This window comes from Cibotium barometz, chromosome 3 (assembly GCF_041138505.1).
Source record: "Cibotium barometz isolate CiBa-2024 chromosome 3, ASM4113850v1, whole genome shotgun sequence".
Lineage (NCBI taxonomy): Eukaryota > Viridiplantae > Streptophyta > Polypodiopsida > Cyatheales > Cibotiaceae > Cibotium > Cibotium barometz.
Window position 1 is genome coordinate 25146042 of NC_141048.1, and position 17363 is coordinate 25163404.

Here is a 17363-nt window from a genome sequence, read left to right on the forward strand (position 1 = left end):
GCATATTTGGAAAAATCCTGAAAAATATTCATTTTCAAGACATATGCTACTTTGTTGCTTATGTACTTCCAAATAAAAAGGCATTCTATATGTTTAGCATTTTTTACATAAGCATAGGGTTATGTTCTACATGCCCAATGAAGCATTTTGGTTTTTAAGCCTACATTAAGAGTTTGATTTGTTTTCACAACCCCCAAAAAAGGACACTTAAGTGTCCTGTTTTGGTACCAAACTAGTGATAAGCATGGAGTAGGAGGCATGGATCAAGAACATGATAAAAGATACAACATAAAGATAAAAGAAAAAACAACATAACAGCATAGTGTATTCCATATCCATGTACCACATATTGTGTGTACAAGAATCATGTACATACCATAGTCATGTCATGTTATGTCCAATTTACATACAAGAGGGGCTTTATATAGCCATCCGAGAGAGGCTTTTTATAGCCATCCAACCATGTGACTCTTGCGATACCCATGGGACTGTTGGGCTACCTATGTGACTATTGGGCTCCCATAACCTCCACAAGATCCTAATTCCCCATTAGCCCTCTTGTAACCAAGTCTTCTTGATATGACATCTTGTAATAACAAAATCTCACAAGTCATTAGCTTAAGCTAATGCTACTAATGCTAGGGGGTGTTCACACCCAAGCTAATGCTAAAATGCTAGGGGGTGTTTACACCCCCTAGCCCATCAACACTAGTCATAGAACTAACCATATGATGTTGCAACATTAAAAGTTGCTCACTTCTATCTTTGGCTTGCTTACTTGAAGATGTATAGTTCCCTTGTAGCTTCCCACTTTTGATGTCATTCTAAGTTTTATAGTAGTCCTTTCTATATGACCTGGTTTACCATAATAATAACACTCCATGCTATTTCCACACTAATTTCTTAGCCGTCCACCTTGGCGTCTCTAACTTCCCCCCCCCCAAACATCTACAGTGACCTCTTTCTCCTATTTGTACATTAGATTATTGTTGCTACTTCCCATGATTTTTATTTCCAAAATGGCCTGCACCCTGGCCTTTAGATGATGATCTTCCTCTACCTTTGCATGTGTCCATGTAAAAGGCATGCTCCTACATATTTCCACAAGATTATTCACTCCCGACATTCATCTCCTCAGTGATAAGAAGGGCTGTAAGATCCTCAAAGTTTGCTATGCTTTCCTGAGTTCAAATAGATGTTTGAAAATGGTCACACTCTTTCCAATCCGATTCAATGTGATTGATAACAAGTCGTTATCATCAAAACAAGAGCTCCAATGGGGCCGAGGGCATCTAGATGCCCTTTAATTTTCAATGAGAAATCATTAATATTTATCTTGTTCGTTTGCATAGCTCTTACTTTAAGTGCATCTTCCTTACCTTGGTACTTGTGCTATATAGCTTAACCAAGGTATCCATGCACCCTTAGGCATTATTGCATCATGTATACGATTAATCATAGCATTTGACACAGTAATAGTAGATAGCCAATATGTCACTTTGTTGGCTCTCTCATGCCACAAGTTAAAGACCTATGCCTGTTGAGGAGTGACATTTGTTTTTGGAAGCTTTGGCTCCTTCTTGTTACTTGAAATAAACTTCTAGTATCCTTTTTCCGTGAGGAATTTCGCATCTTGAACTTCCATGCTTGGAAGTTTTTATTATCCAGCTTCTTGCTTATAATTTGGAATAGACTATCTAACACGATTACTTGTAGTAGCAGCAACTTACAAAACATTGCTTGTAAAAAATTCTACTTATAGCAAGCATGCAATCTCCAACATAGAGGTACACTTATAGCAAGCATGCAATCTCCAACATAGAGGTACACTTATAACAAACATGTAATCTCCAAAATAGCAAAACTATAAACATGTTATACTACAACTATATATGATGGATCAGTCACACAAACATACATCCACCAACAACCTACAAATATCAGAGCATAGATGGTTCTATAACCAAATTTATGGCATAATTTTAAACCAAACCAAAAATTAGACATACACAATCAAAATCGACACTTTCACAGAGTACCCTGTAAAGAACTTGCAAAGCCAAAAATGAGGCCCGAGAAATGGCCTCCAATTCAAATCACTATAGTCCTATGGACCTCATCCACACAATATAATACCCCTTTTCTTCACCGTGATGGGAAGGGCACCTTAAGATGTGATAGTGCACTAACTCTACTACTCTCGCCTTGTAGCTACCTTCAAAGATTTGCTTCCAAATCAAAGGGAATATATGAAGTTACCCTTACCCATGTACCACTTCCTTTACTTGTCTCTTGCTTGCCTCTTGATCTCTTCACACACATTGGCCTTCTCACACCATGAGAAAAACATGGGGGAGAGGGTGAGCTTGAGCTCCTTACAAGCAAACACATGCAAACAGGAGTAGACAAGCAAAAATTTGATTAAAATTCTCTAGGTAATGTGGGATGCCCAACTCTAAATCCTCCAGGTGTTATGTTTGTTGTTTGCAGCCCCCCTTATGTTGGTTTTTACAACTCCCTTCCCATTTCAAATGCCATTCTAATCATGTTTTATTACATATTATCATGGCCATTTAATGTAAAGGAGTGGTTATGTCACAGGAGGATTTTGAGAAGAAAATCTTGCAATGTTCATATAGGAGAAAAAAATAGATTTAAAAAAAAGATGAAAATGTTAAGAAACTTGACAAACCCAGTCCGACTAACAATAATGAACCCAGTCATGATGTCATTAAGTGCTACAGGTATTGTAAGCAAGGAAATAAGAATTGTTTACAAAGAAGAAAAACAAGATCATGACCCAATGTGCAACTAGCGATGGTTATCTCAAGCAAGGGGGTAACCTTGACACTATCTAATAGTGAAGGTAAGTACAATTTTTTTTTCTATTTAACTAGTTCACATTATTTAATACATTTTTTGTACTTTATATTTTTAAATAGTTTAAATAGGATTTAGTTAGTAAACTTAGACAGTCAATAATAATTGGAAGAACCCTACTCTATTAGAGACTATAGGAAGATTTTTTACCACAAGAAATTAAGGATTGAGCAAGTTTATATTCACTACATCAATATCAAGACTCTAGAGCAAGTTCATTAAGTCAAAATTAAATTCTTGAGGAACAATATATCAAGAACAAGACTTAGATCATATTACTCAAGTGGAGCTCAAGTGTACGAGTACTATAGAAGATTTAGGTGAAGTTTAAGTTTAAAAACTCTATTTTATTGCTCAAAATCAAAACAATCTCACATTCTTTGATTTGTTAGTGGTCCTAGTGAAAGAGATGGGAAAAATGGTAGTTTATTCACCAAGTGTGATGACTAATTGATAGGGACAACTTTTATGTAAGTTATTTATGAAGCATAGATTCCAATATAGCTTACAAATCAAAATTCATCAAGTAAAGAATTTTCTCAAGTTTAAGAATCTTCTGTTCTAGAACTATTTCAAGTCAAGAAGATTATTCATTTCAAGAGCAATCAAATTTTATAATAATGTGTGTGTGTGTGTGTGTGTGTGTGTGTGTTGACCCTTAAAACTAGTATCATGTAAAATGGGTTACTTGACTAGGTAAGTATTAAGCCATTAAAACTATTATCATGCAAAATGGGTTACTAGACTAGGTAAGTATTAAGACATTACATGCTATAAAGGAAAATGTAATGTAAATACTATCATTTTAGCTTAAATAATATCTTTAGTTTTGCCCTCCAAATTCATTATTAAGTTAATTTTAGTTACTATTTATAGTCCAACTTTAACCATTTATCTCCAATTCACTAATCACCTACTTTGCTCTAATAAACTTAGATAAGATCCTAAGTGGACTCAATGACGTTAAATTTAGTCATTTCACATTAGGCTCGATCTACAAAGAAACTACTAACAAACCAAATACAATAAACCTCAAACTTTATAGGCTTATGCCACTAATAACAATATGCATTTCTCATTTTCAAACCCCCCTAAATCCCTTATAGCTATTTATTTAAATTAATCCTCTAGTAAAATACCATAAAAGCCATTTAATGCAAGAAGAATACCTTCATCAAATCATTTTGCTATGAGATTTTATAAACATGTTCTACTTATGGAAACATTCGCTTTTCCTTTTTAGAGAATCATTAAATTCTTAGTAGATCTGTACTTACATGTCCTCTAAAAAACTACCATTTAACCCATTCAACAAAGGAAGTACTAAAAATATTCAATTTATTTCCAAGCCCTTCCATACACTTAAACTAGAGTAGAAAAAAATCTAAGATCCTTTTTACTTATTGTTCAATTCTTTATAGATAGTTAATTATTTATTTTCCAAAAAACATAGTAAAAAATGATAAAACTCAATAATATTTTTCAAACAACTACATTCAAAAAATTAAACACATTCAAATATCCTTTCTCATCTTAAATACACATTCTTAATTTTTCATAATATTTAGAAACCATAAAGTAATTATTTTTTTATTTTTTAAATAAATTACAAGCTTTTAAAAACCACTAAAACACTAATTTCTCTGAGATAACCCTAATTAATGATATCCAAAAGTTTTGTATGATTAACATATAATTTTTTACACCTCTTATTCATTGCATCACTTTAAGTTCATCCATTAACATGCTTACTTGAAAATATTTCTCTAAAATAGTATAGTTTAAAAATTAATTTTAAATAAACAGATCACTTCCATTAATTATAAGAATCTACATAACCTTTACTCATCATAAAATTTCTCTGTTTTCATTCACATTGCATAAAAGGTTATTAAAAGTTAGGGTTCCTTCATTAATCCACATTATGTCCTACTTAGTAAAATTGATTAATTAATCCCTTAATCATTATTTATCACTAATACAAAGTATTGATTATTTGGTTTATAATTTATTAGTCATAAAATTTAGTATTTCACTAATCTTTTAGTAATAGTGTTAACATTCACTAATTATTATCTAATTAAGCATAAAGTGAGCACTAATCTTCACAAAAAAGCTTGATTTTTTGCAATTTGGGAATCAGAAATGTGTTGTCAAACCTTGTTGATCATGCTCCTTCTTCTTCTCCATTCAAGATTCCCATTGATCAAACTCTCTCCTATTTTCCTCTTCTTGCCCTCTTAATGAAGCCCTATTTGTGCACTAATTGGAGAGAATTAGGACAAGAGAATGGTAAGGAAAGGAAGCACTCATCATTGCTAAGGCATTCAACATGATAACCAAGCCCTAATCTTTGCATAATCATCCTTCTCAACCCCCAAAAATTCCCATGAAGGAGGTGGAATCATCTTATCCAAAACCACCCTTTCACATGAAGTTTAAAGTCTACTTCACACCCACAAGGTACCTCTTCACATCTACAATGACCGGTGCCCCAAAATTGGTCATTTTAGCCTAAAGATTTCTCTAAATTTCACTTTCTTGCTAATTCTTTACCTTTGACTAGAAATCTTAGTCTCGTAAGGCTTGGCAAATTCCAACTTCCCATCATTTTATTAATACAAGATTCCCATTGATCAAACTCTCTCCTATTTTCCTCTTCTTGCCCTCTTAATGAAACCCTATTTGTGCACTAATTGGAGAGAATTAGGACAAGAGAACGGTAAGGAAAGGAAGCACTCATCATTGCTAAGGCATTCAACATGATAATCACGTCCTAATCTTTGCATAATCATCCTTCTCAACCCCCAAAATGCCCATGAAGGAGGTGGAATCATCTTATCCAAAACCACCCTTTCACATGAAGTTTAAAGTCTACTTCACACCCACAAGGTACCTCTTCACATCTACAATGGCCAGTGCCCCAAAATTGGTCATTTTAGCCTAAAGATTTCTCTAAATTTCACTTTCTTGCTAATTCTTTACCTCTGACTAGAAATCTTAGTCCCGTAAGGCTTGGCAAATTCCAACTTCCCATCATTTTATTAATACATCAAATATGAGCAACACACCCTAAACATAAAGACAAATGACCAAATAGTAAAAATGGAAAAATATTCTTAATTTTTTATTTTTTTGCTAAAAATAGCTCATTTTCATCATTTTTACCCTAATTTTTTTTTGAAAATAGCACATCTACCTAAATTTACTCCAAAAATAGGCACAGAAAGCTGTGAGATTCCTCTGCCCTCTCCGCGCACCAGACTCCCAGTAGTAGCTGACAGCGAAAGCAACCCCCTCATGCGGCGCGGGGCAGGGTTTCTCACTCGGGGCCTTGCCCACGAATGTCCGGGCGCACGAGACTAGGCTGGTGGTCACTCCGAAAACTGAAACCGGGAAAATTTCCCATGCCCGAAAAGTAGGGATGATTCCAACTTTTTGAATTTTCTTAACGAATTTTTCTAACAAGATCAATTCTAAACTATCCTTCACCTGAATAAACCAGATAGAAGAAAATTATCACTGATATAATTTGATCATCTGAGTGATTTTAACACTTTTTTCCTAATCAAGATTAGGCACAGTCGTTGATCCACTCAATTGAGAAATTTATCAGGGAATTAACTAGCTACTCGAATCCTAGCGTAATCCTAAGATTTTTCAGTTTGATTATTAAAACTCCACTGATTCTAGCCTAACCCCGTCCGGCCCATGGGTTAGCCACCACCCTACCACTGGAATCGGTAGAACCAAACAAGTACTCACCCACCCATAATTGAAATGCCTTTCTTAACTTAAACTTTAGAAAACAGATATGCACACACTCCTCTTTAAAACTTTAATATAAAAAAATAATCCATTGACAAAACACATATGGTCACAAATTTCATAACTCAAAATTTCCATTCAATCCCTTGTTTCACAAAAACAGCACCACTCTGGACTCTCTGTTGGGACCAGCTGGTTAGCAACAAGATCCAGTAACAGATTACAATAATCATTTCGTCAACATACATATATATATCTTCCTCAACATACGTATGGGTGTCCTAAGCACCACGAGCCTGTGCATCGCCTGGTTGGAACCCTCCAGGATTCTCTTTAGGTGTCCTGGTACTTCACTCAGGGACCGCTTCGTCGGCCCTTGCCCATCGTACCGAAAGCACACCATTTTTCACCATACCCAGGCTGGTCAAGACCTGGTTTTTGCCGCGTGAGCTGTCCTTCGAACACTCCCCGCCAGCTGTTGCAACCGAACTTTCCTTAGATAAACATATATGCCAAATGCTCCCTCCCAGCATTCTAGCGTAAGACAGTCCTTTAAGAAAACAGGGTTTCTATGCAAGTTTTCAGTTTTGATTTTGTTTCAAAACCATGAATAATCTTAAATCCGTATCTCAATACTTCTAGATCCAGGTCTGAATTCCAAACCCTCGAATTCTGTTAACTTGATCCTCAGATCAAAATCAAAAGTCTTAACTTAGTTTCAGATTCGGTAGGGGATTTTAGTACATTTTTTCTGAACTGGGCATATCATCATTGATTGAAATTGATGAAGGAATTAGGTCTTGGTCAATAGTTTGAATCAGAGTTTGGGTCTAGAAAGGCTCTTCCTAAATTATCTTTCTCGAAAAGTACTATTTCAATTTCTCTTTTTCTAAATTTCGTTCGACGAATATTTGCTTACAGATTTCTAAAAACATGAATTTCTTATGAGGAATAAAATAATCATTTATCTCGATCTCCGACTTTGATAGTTTAATTGAATTTTCTCATTACCATCTTAGTGAATATGAAATGGTAGCATTTCTTCTCACAGATTATCTACTTATTCATTTTTTTAATTTTTATAAAAATTAAATAGAGGATTAAGAGAACCCTTATTTAAATATAATCATTCTATATGCATCTATTTATGCATAAAATCTAATTCTGATAAAAGTCACACTTTTATCATCATAAAAATCATTTATGATGAAAATCACTCTTTTAATATGAAAGAATTTCTTTTATGCATCCATTTATGCATAAAAATCATTTATGATAAAAAACACACTTTTAATATAAAAATATCTTTTGTGCTGCATATGTTTATACATACAAATCATTTATGATAAAAATCACTCTTTTAATATAAAAGAATTTCTTTCATGCATCCATTTATGCATAAAAATCATTTATGATGAAAATACACTTTTAATATTAAAAAAATATCTTTTATGCATATGTTTATGCATAAGAATCATTTATGATGAAAATCACACTTTTAATATTAAAAAATATCTTTTATTCATATGTTAAAAATAATTTATGATGAAAATCACACTTTTAATATAAAAAAATAACTTTTATGCATACTTTTATGCATAGAAATCATAAAAGTAACACTTTTATAATTAAAAAATATTCTTTTATGCATACTTTTATGCATAGAATTCAATAATGATAAAAGTAATATTTTTATAATTAAAAAAATATTCTTTTATGCATAGAATTCAATAATGATAAAAGTAACACTTTTATAATAAAAAAATATTCTTTTATGCATAAAAATCAATATGATGAAAGTAACTCTTTTATAATAAAAAAATATACTTTTATGCATTATTTTATGCATGAAAATCCATAATGAAGAAAGTAACACTTTCATAATAAAAAATTATCAATATGTATCTTTCTATACATAGAATTTAATTCTATTGAAAATCATTCTTTTATAAAAATTAATCAATATGCATCTTTCTATGCATGAATGAAAATGACACTTTTAGAATACTCTAACAATGGGGATTACTCTTTTTGATTAATAGAAGATGAAATTTATTTCACAAATTTTCAAAAAATTTCACCATAACCTCCTTTGTATGGTTGATCATTTTTTAATTTTTAACTCTGTAAAATTAATTAGAAGTTCACCAAGAGTATTTAAATCATTCTAATGTAAACATTTTCTACTTATTTAAGAGAAACATTATGAAAAACTTGATTTTATCCAATAATCAATCATCTAGGATAAAGAATGGTTGGATTTACTAAAGAAGAGAGGGGAATGCCTTTTTTCAATGAGGCATAACATCATTTCATTTTACAAAAGACAAAAATCATAAAAAATCATAAAAGAAATAGAAAAGAGAAAAATCTCCAACTTACATGGATAATTTGAGAGCTTTCCTTTGGCTTGATGGTTTGAGGGTTCTACTCTTGTTTGAAACAAGAGTGGCCACCAATCTTTTAGAAGAGGGAAGGTCAAAAACTAATGAATTATGGGTAAAATTCACAGTTTTTGGCACTTGGGAGAAGCAAGGCAACAATGCAAAACACTATTGAATTTCAACAAAGGAGGCTTCTATTTATAGAAAAAGTGAGCTTCTAACCAAGCCAACTGATTCTAGAATTTTCTAGATCAATTTGGTCAATTTTTGACCATTTTTGGATTTAGTTGAAACAAGAGAGAGAAGAGATAAAAATATCTCATTATTTGGGAGTTTAAAACTCTCCCACACATGTGAAATGGGCACCTCCTTCATGAGGGGAATTCCCCCATGCTGAGGTGTCAAAAATGCATCATTTCATCTAAATATCTCTCTTTTTAAACTATTAACCTTATCCTTAGTCAACTCTTCATCTTATGTGAGTATTTACTCATTTTTGGGAGATTTTTCTTTTATTCTTCTATTTATCTCCTCCCTAAATTTGGATGAATCTTATTGGTCCATAGGAATCTTAATTTAAACTTTTAAAAAAATCTTGACCCCCAAGATAATGCCTCTTGAACAGATTATACTTAATTTCTAATGCACCTTCTGAAAATCTTTTTGAACTTCTGTTTCAAGGGAACTTATTTTAATAAGATGAGATATTTTTCTATCCAAAAATATTTAAAAACTGAATTACCATCTCTAGAAGATTTTCTCTCTCTAGGCCAAAACTGGTAGAAACAAGATCTTTTATATTTCTGAAGAGGGATTTGATTACAGGGGAAGATCCTGGACATCTTGAGAGGCTAGGGAGAAATCTTACATTCTCTCCCACTTGAAAAACGCGAGATGCCCTCATCTCGCAAACTGGGGGTAATCCCAATCGATCGGCTTTATTCTCCTAGGTGGCATCTTCAAAAGGATAGAACTTCCATTTTACCAATAATTCTTTGAGAATTCTGTTCTTGAGAATCTTTTCTCGAACATCAAGAATTTCTTCAGGTTGGAGTTCCATCTGCCCTTGGGTTGAAGAGGTTAGGATTTCATCACATCAAGTACATGATTTGAGCTTGGCACATATTTCTTTAGAAGGCTTACATGAAATACATTATGAACTTTTAGATGAGGAGGCAAAAGAAGCTCGTAGGCTAAGTCACCTACCTTCTTTGTAATTAGATATGGCCCACAATATCTGGGGGATAACTTATTGTACTTCCCAAGAGATAGAGAACTTCTTTTGGGTCGTACTCTAATGAAGACCATATCCGCTTCTTCAAACTTTCTGTCTGTCCTTTCTTATTTGCATACTGCTTCTGTCAATCCTGGGCAGCTTTAATATCTTTACGAATTGACTGCATCTGCTTCTCCATGTCGTCAAGCATCTGTCTGGACATCTCGACCCTAATCAATGGGTCGGACCAAGTTAATGGAGTTAAGCAATCTTGTCCATACAGAGCTTTAAAAGGGCTCATCCCGATACTTTGGTGATAAGAAGCATTGTAGGCGAACTTGACTAGGTGCAAATAGCTTAGCCACTTCTTGGGTTCCCTGCCCATAGCATGACTGAAGTATATCTTCGATTACTTGTTTTACCCTTTCAGTTTGACCATCAGTCTTAGGGTGATAAGCTGTGCTGAGATCCAGGAAAGTGTCCACTGCTTTGAAAAATGCAGTCCAGAACCTTGAAGTAAATTTGGGATCTCGATCACTTACTATTCTCCTGGGTAGGCCATGCAATCTGAAGATTTCTTTGAAGAACACTCTGGCTACATCCACTGTAGTGTAGAAGGGATCAGATGGGCAACTTTGGTTAGTCAATCAACTACCACAAAAATGGAGTTGTAACCTGATTGCACTGAAGGTAATCCAGTAATAAAGTCCATACTGATACATTTCCACTTCATCTGGATGTAACTTCCCAGGCATTTTTACTCTTTTAGCTTTGACTTTCTGGCATGTCAGACATTGACGTACATGATTCAGTACATCCTTTTTCAGACAAAGCCAAAAGAAGCTTTTCTTTATAGACATGTAGGTTTTGATGAAACCTGGATGTCCTGCTATAAGGCTGTCGTGGGCTTCATTCAGAATTTGGTCCTTGGTTCTCTCATCATTGGGAATGCATAGCCTGCGATTATAATACATAATGCCATCATCCAGGCTGTACCCTTGAACTCTACTCAATTCCTGTGGAGTTTTGCTTTCCTGTATAAGTAGGGTAGCAATAGGGCCAAAGAATCTATCCTACATGATCTTCTCTCTTGCTTCAATAATCAAAGGATTTGATACTATAGTAATTGCAAGCAAGGAGGCTTTTTTGCTGAGGGCATCTGCTACCACATTTTCTTTGCCTGGGTGGTACTTGATTTCAAAATCAAACTCCTGTAAGGTCTGCATCCACCTTCTTTGGCGCATGTTGAGGTCCTTCTGAGTGAAGATCCACTTTAAACTCTGATGGTATGTCATCAAAGTGAATCTTTTTCCCAGTAGGTAATGTCTCCACAACTTTAAGGCATAGACTACTGAAAGTAATTCCAGGTCATGAAGAACAGCATAATTCCTCTCATGCGTTCTGAGCTTTTGGGATTCATAAGCCACTACATGACCTTCCTACATGAGTGCACCTCCCAGGGCAAAACCACTTGCATCAATTACTACCTCAAAGGGTAGAGAGAAGTCTGGCAGCTTCAAACGAGAGTGGTTACCAAGGTGGTCTTCAGCTTATCAAAAGCACTCTAGCACCTGGCAGACCATTGAAATGGGGTATTCTTTTTGAGAAGGTTAGTCAGGGGGGAAGCTATGAGAGCATACTTTGGTATAAAAATTTTATACCAACCAGTCAATCCCAAGAATCCTCTGACTTCTTTCACTATCTTTGGTTCAGACCAATCTATGACTGCTTGGACTTTTGCAGAATCTAGAGAAATTCCATCTTTGGATACCAGAAAGCCCAAGTATTCAATGTGGTCGATAGAGAAAGTGCATTTGCTCTTTTTGGCAAAGAGTTGGTGCTTCCTTAGAATCTCAAGAACTTTTCGGACATGAGTCTCATGGGTCAGTTGCATTCTTTGAGTAAATCAGAATGTCATCTAAGAAAACTAAAGCAAAATCATCCAAGTATTCTCTGAGGATGTCCTGCATTAGGCAATTGAATGTAGCTAGGGCATTAGTTAATCCGAACGGCATGACAGTAAATTCATAATGCCCATAGCGAGTATTGATGGCTGTTTTCGGTATATCTTGATCATTGATCCTGATCTGGTAATACCCGAATTTAAGATCTATCTTTGTGAAGATCTGGGATCCATTTAGCCTATCTAGAAGCTCATCAATTCTTGGGATAGGATACTTATTCTTAACTGGCTGATTCATACCTCTGTAGTCCACACAGAGTCTAAGCATTCCATCTTTCTTTTTCTGAAAGAGAAATGGCACACCCCAAGGTGAAACACTGGGTCTTACAAACCCTTGTTCTAATAGTTGTCTAAGCTGATCCTTGAGTTTGATGGCTTCAGGAACTGGCATTTTGTACGTGCGTAGGGCTACTGGGGCTGAGCTCTGGGGGTCAATTCAATCACATGATCTACTTCCCGAATCGGAGGCATTTCAGTTAGCTCTGTTGGGAATAGATCATCAAATTCATTTAACCATTCTGGTTCTTTAGCCTTAGGATTTGAGTCTACTGGGTTCATTTTGACAACATAAATTTGCTTCTTCTTTCTAAGTCCTTTAAGCAACCTGGAAGCTTTTACTAACTGAAGGTTTGGGGATCCGGAAACTCCAGTTCCTTGAACTTTGTTCTCGTGAAGGTCATGGAAGGAAATGGTTCCATTGTGACAGTGTATGTCAGCTTGATTTTTGTGGAGCCAATCCATTCCAAGGATCCCGTCAAAAACTCCCAGAGGTAAGACTTTGAACTAACAATCGGTTACATTACCATCTAGATTGAACTGGATAAGATCTGTCTCATGGTGGTGAGTGAAAAGAGTCTTCCCATTGGCCAATTCAACTTGCATAGGTTTCCCTGATTTCTGTTCTAAGACTAGCTTACACAAGCATCCAGGGGAAATGAATGAATGAGAACTTCCTGAATCAATCAAAAGCTTAAAAGGCTTACCTGTGATATTCTGCTGGAGTATGCATGACTGAGAACTGATGGTTAGGTCCTTGGTTTTCAATTGTAGCAAAGATCTGCCCTCTTTCCTCTTCTACTACATCTAAAATTGTGACTGCTCTCACTGCTACAGTTTGAGGTAGAACTCTTTCTCTTTGGGTGCCCCAGTTCTGGGAAGGAGTTCTGAGGTTACTCTCTGGTCAGAGGCAAAAGGCTGAGCTAGAGTTCTTCTGGGGTTTCCTTGGCTTGGGCGAGACGATTAGACTGGTATGAAGGGGTTGGTCTCTGAACTCAGGGTCCTTGACTTCCCTGTCCCCTTGACATGGTAGGAGTCGGGCAGTCTTTCAGTTGACCAAAACCTTGACATCCAAAACATCGGTTTTCAGTTCTGAGTTCATCCTTTTGATTTCTTGAAAGAGGGGGGCTCCTGAGAAAGTATTCTGGGGAAAGGGTCTTCCTTCACTTCAGAATCTTCCTGCATCCACATTTTGATTCGGGCCTTGCTGTCTCTTCAGGGGTGGAAAGTTTGAAGTACTTCCCTGGGCTTAGAATCTTTTAAAGTTAGAGGGCACAGGCTTTGGCGGGACCTTTACTACAAAGGCTTTGGCAAAATCCTTTGCCATTCTTACTGCTTCAGCCATGGACACTGGTTTGGCATTTTTGACCAGTGTGTCCAAGGGTTCGTTCATTCCCTGAATGAACCTGGCCATGAGTTGTTCTTCATCTAGAGGTGGTGAATATTTGAGTAGAAGAGCAAAGGCCTGGTGATATTCCTCGATGGTTTTGCTCTCCTGCTTTAGCTCTAAGAATTTGTTCATTTTGATTTCCAAAAATCCAGGGGGACAAAATCTCTTTCTCAAATAGGTTTTTAGGTCGTTCCAGGACTGAGTATTTCTATCCCGATGGTTGGTGTCACAGTGGTTCCTCCATGCTACCCTGGCTGTTTCCACTATTTTCAGCCGGGCAAGAGCCATTTTGCTCCGCTCATTGTAGCCTGTGACGTCAAAATATTCTTCCATGGCTTCCACCCATTTCTCCACAGCCTCGCCTAGGTTCTCCCCTTCTCCTTTGAAGGGTCCTGGTGGCTGAGTCCTATGAAGAGCCTTGAGAGCATCAGGGTTAAGCTCATCATCTTCAGAGAGAGGGTCTGGCTGACGGCCACCATTTCCTCGTCTCATGATTCTGTCAAAAATTTATATATTATTAAATTTTTATTTTGATATCATCCACGAGATCCTAAGACTTAAGAGGTTCAAAAAATAATTTCTTAAACAAGACAATGATCTTATTGGAGATCTATGACATATGTCCGATACAGATTTTTCTTTATCAGATCGTTCATAAACAATCACTTATACAACAGGGAATTTTTCTCCAGAAAACATTTCTATATTTATATAAAAGTTGCAATATGTACATAGAGCAGCTCGGCTCCAGAATCACTGCCTCAGACGTAATCGTATAAAGAAGCGAAACTGTGAAGAAGACATACCATGGTACACACGATTCATTACACAAAGAGGTGCTGTAATTCTATTTCTCGGGATAAAGCGGCTAAGAAGTCTAAAAATTTGGCATGAAGTTTTGAAGTTCCTGGGTGAATGATCATAGAGTAGAACGTGCTGAACAAGCCCTAGTCTTATCAGAATCATGGCCAAGGAAATATTTTGCCTGAGCCTCTGACGCTGATGACTGGTACTGTTGTTAATACACCGTCCTCCACAGAACCACATATACCGACGTCGCTCAAGAGGATCACGAAAGTAAAGACTCTCAAAATGGCGAGCGAGTCTCACTCTGCTCATTCAGGTTGTACAATATTCTAAATTCAAGAGAGTAAACAATAAGAAGAGTTTAATTAATCCCTTAGTTAATGTTTCTAGGATTGAGAAAGGTTGGAATGTAAAGAGGAGAGAAGGGGGATAAAAAGGCCACCCCCATTTTTATTCAAATGCTATGCCTTTTTTATCAAAGGCATAGCATTTGAATTTAATTCAACATTTGCAAAACATAAAAATTAAGAAAACCATACATTTTTTATTAAACAAGTAAGAAAATTAGCTTACATGGAGCTTGTAAGCTCTCCTTTGGCTTGAGGGATTGAGGGTTCTACTCTTGTTTGAAGCAAGAGTGGCTACCAATTCACTTTGGAGAGGATTAGGCCAAAAACAATTGAATTATTAAAAAAATTCAATGTAGATGGCTCAGGACAGGAGAGCAGAGTAACAGTGCATAAACACCATTAAGATTTTACAAAGGGAGAGGCTTCTATTTATAGGAAAAAGTGAGCCTCTAACCAAGCAAACTAATTCTAGAATTTTCCAGATTAGTTTGGTCAATTTTTGACCATTTTTGGGTCAGTTCAGCTTACTTTTTGGATCTAGTTTTGAGAAATAGGAGAGAGGAGAGCTGAAAATATCTCATTTTATTGATTAAAAATTAGGGGTAATGATGAGAAAAAAGTGCCTACTTCATGAGGGGAGATCCCCACACTGAGGTGTCAAAGTTTAGTTTTTTAATTCTTTTCTTTGGTCCTTAGTCCACTCTTTATCTTATGTGAGCATTTACTCATTTTTGGGAGGTTTTTCGTTTATTCTTCAATTTATCTTCTCCCTACACTTGGATTAATCTTATTGGTCCATAGGAACCTTAATTGGACCATAATCCAAAATTTTTTGAAAATCTAGACCCTTAAGCTAAGGTCCTTTATACCTATTTTTAATTAATTCCAATTGCACATTGGAAAGTTCTTTTTGAATTTCTGTTTCAAGGGAAACCGTTTTAGACACTAGGAGGATTTTTATATCCAAAAATATCTCAATTTTGAATTACCTCCCTCTAGACATTTTCTCTCTCCAGGCCAAAACAGGTTAAAATAGGATCTTTCTTTTATTTCAGAGAGGGGAATCATTAAAAGATTAGACGGGGAGGTTCTTACACATGCACATCTCAAAAGCTAGAGGGAGGAATCTTACATCCTTCCCCACTTAAAAAATGCGAGATATCCTCATCTCGCAAACTAGAGGACAACTCTTTCCCTTAAGAACCGACTGATTCTGGGGTTCCTTATAGTCTGGTCAATCCAACAAAATCCTGGGATAAAGATCCCTTATGTAGAACTCATCATCAGATAATAATTCATTCAGATCATATCTTTAACATAGTAATGGTCCATTAGATTGAAATTTCCATCTGAACAGTCCTCCCCGGGAATTTCAATTATACAAATTTTTAATTTGTCATCCCTTAGCTTGATCCACTGGGTCAACTGTTAACAGTAGCAATCTACACAATCCACTAATCTCATAGTGATTTACTGAAGTCATTATTGTCATTCCAGTTTACGAACATCATCACAGGGACTCGTCCCATTCATCCTCATTGTGGTTTTGCTCAGCTTATCGCTTTTCAACCAAAATTCAGGAATCATCATTTTTCAATCAAAATCCAAATCAACTCATCAGTTCTCAACCGGAGTTTTAAAATCATATCAACCACATTCAAATTCATCATCTGGATAGCATTTTTGCTTATAATTTCAAGGTCTTAGATTTACTCGTATATACTGCCAATAAAGAGCTATAGTTATACCCTCGGTATATACAGGTAGTCACGGTCCTTGGAATTTTAAGGTAAATACCATCATGTCTAGGCCTCAAGCAAGTTAGGGATTCCATGCAATTGCGGTACTTCCATCTAAAGACCCAATTACTAATTTATGAATTTCAGTCTGAATATCATTTTGTATGAATTTCATCACAAATTTTTAACTTTTTACTAATACTTCATAAAATTTTGAGATTTTTAGCTTCTCGATTGATCCACTTTAGCCAATTCACTCTGATACCAGCTGAAAGATCCCTGTCCCCACCACGCAACGAATTCTGGGGTGCTAGCAGCAAAAGTAGCACTTCTTGTGCGGGGCAGGGTCTCTCACTTGGGGCCTCGCCCATGTATATCCGGACAAGAGACTAATCCCTCCGTTCTTCCAAAATCAAACTTGGAAAAACATCCCTCTCCCGGAAAGTACGGGCGATTCCTCCAGGATATTTTTACTCTAAGGTAGTGTGACATGAAAAATTGATATCTTTCATTTTCAATTTTGTATATATTTTGATGGTTTCTCAATGGTAATAAGGTGGAAGCTTGTCCAAGAAGATTGCGGCACCGGA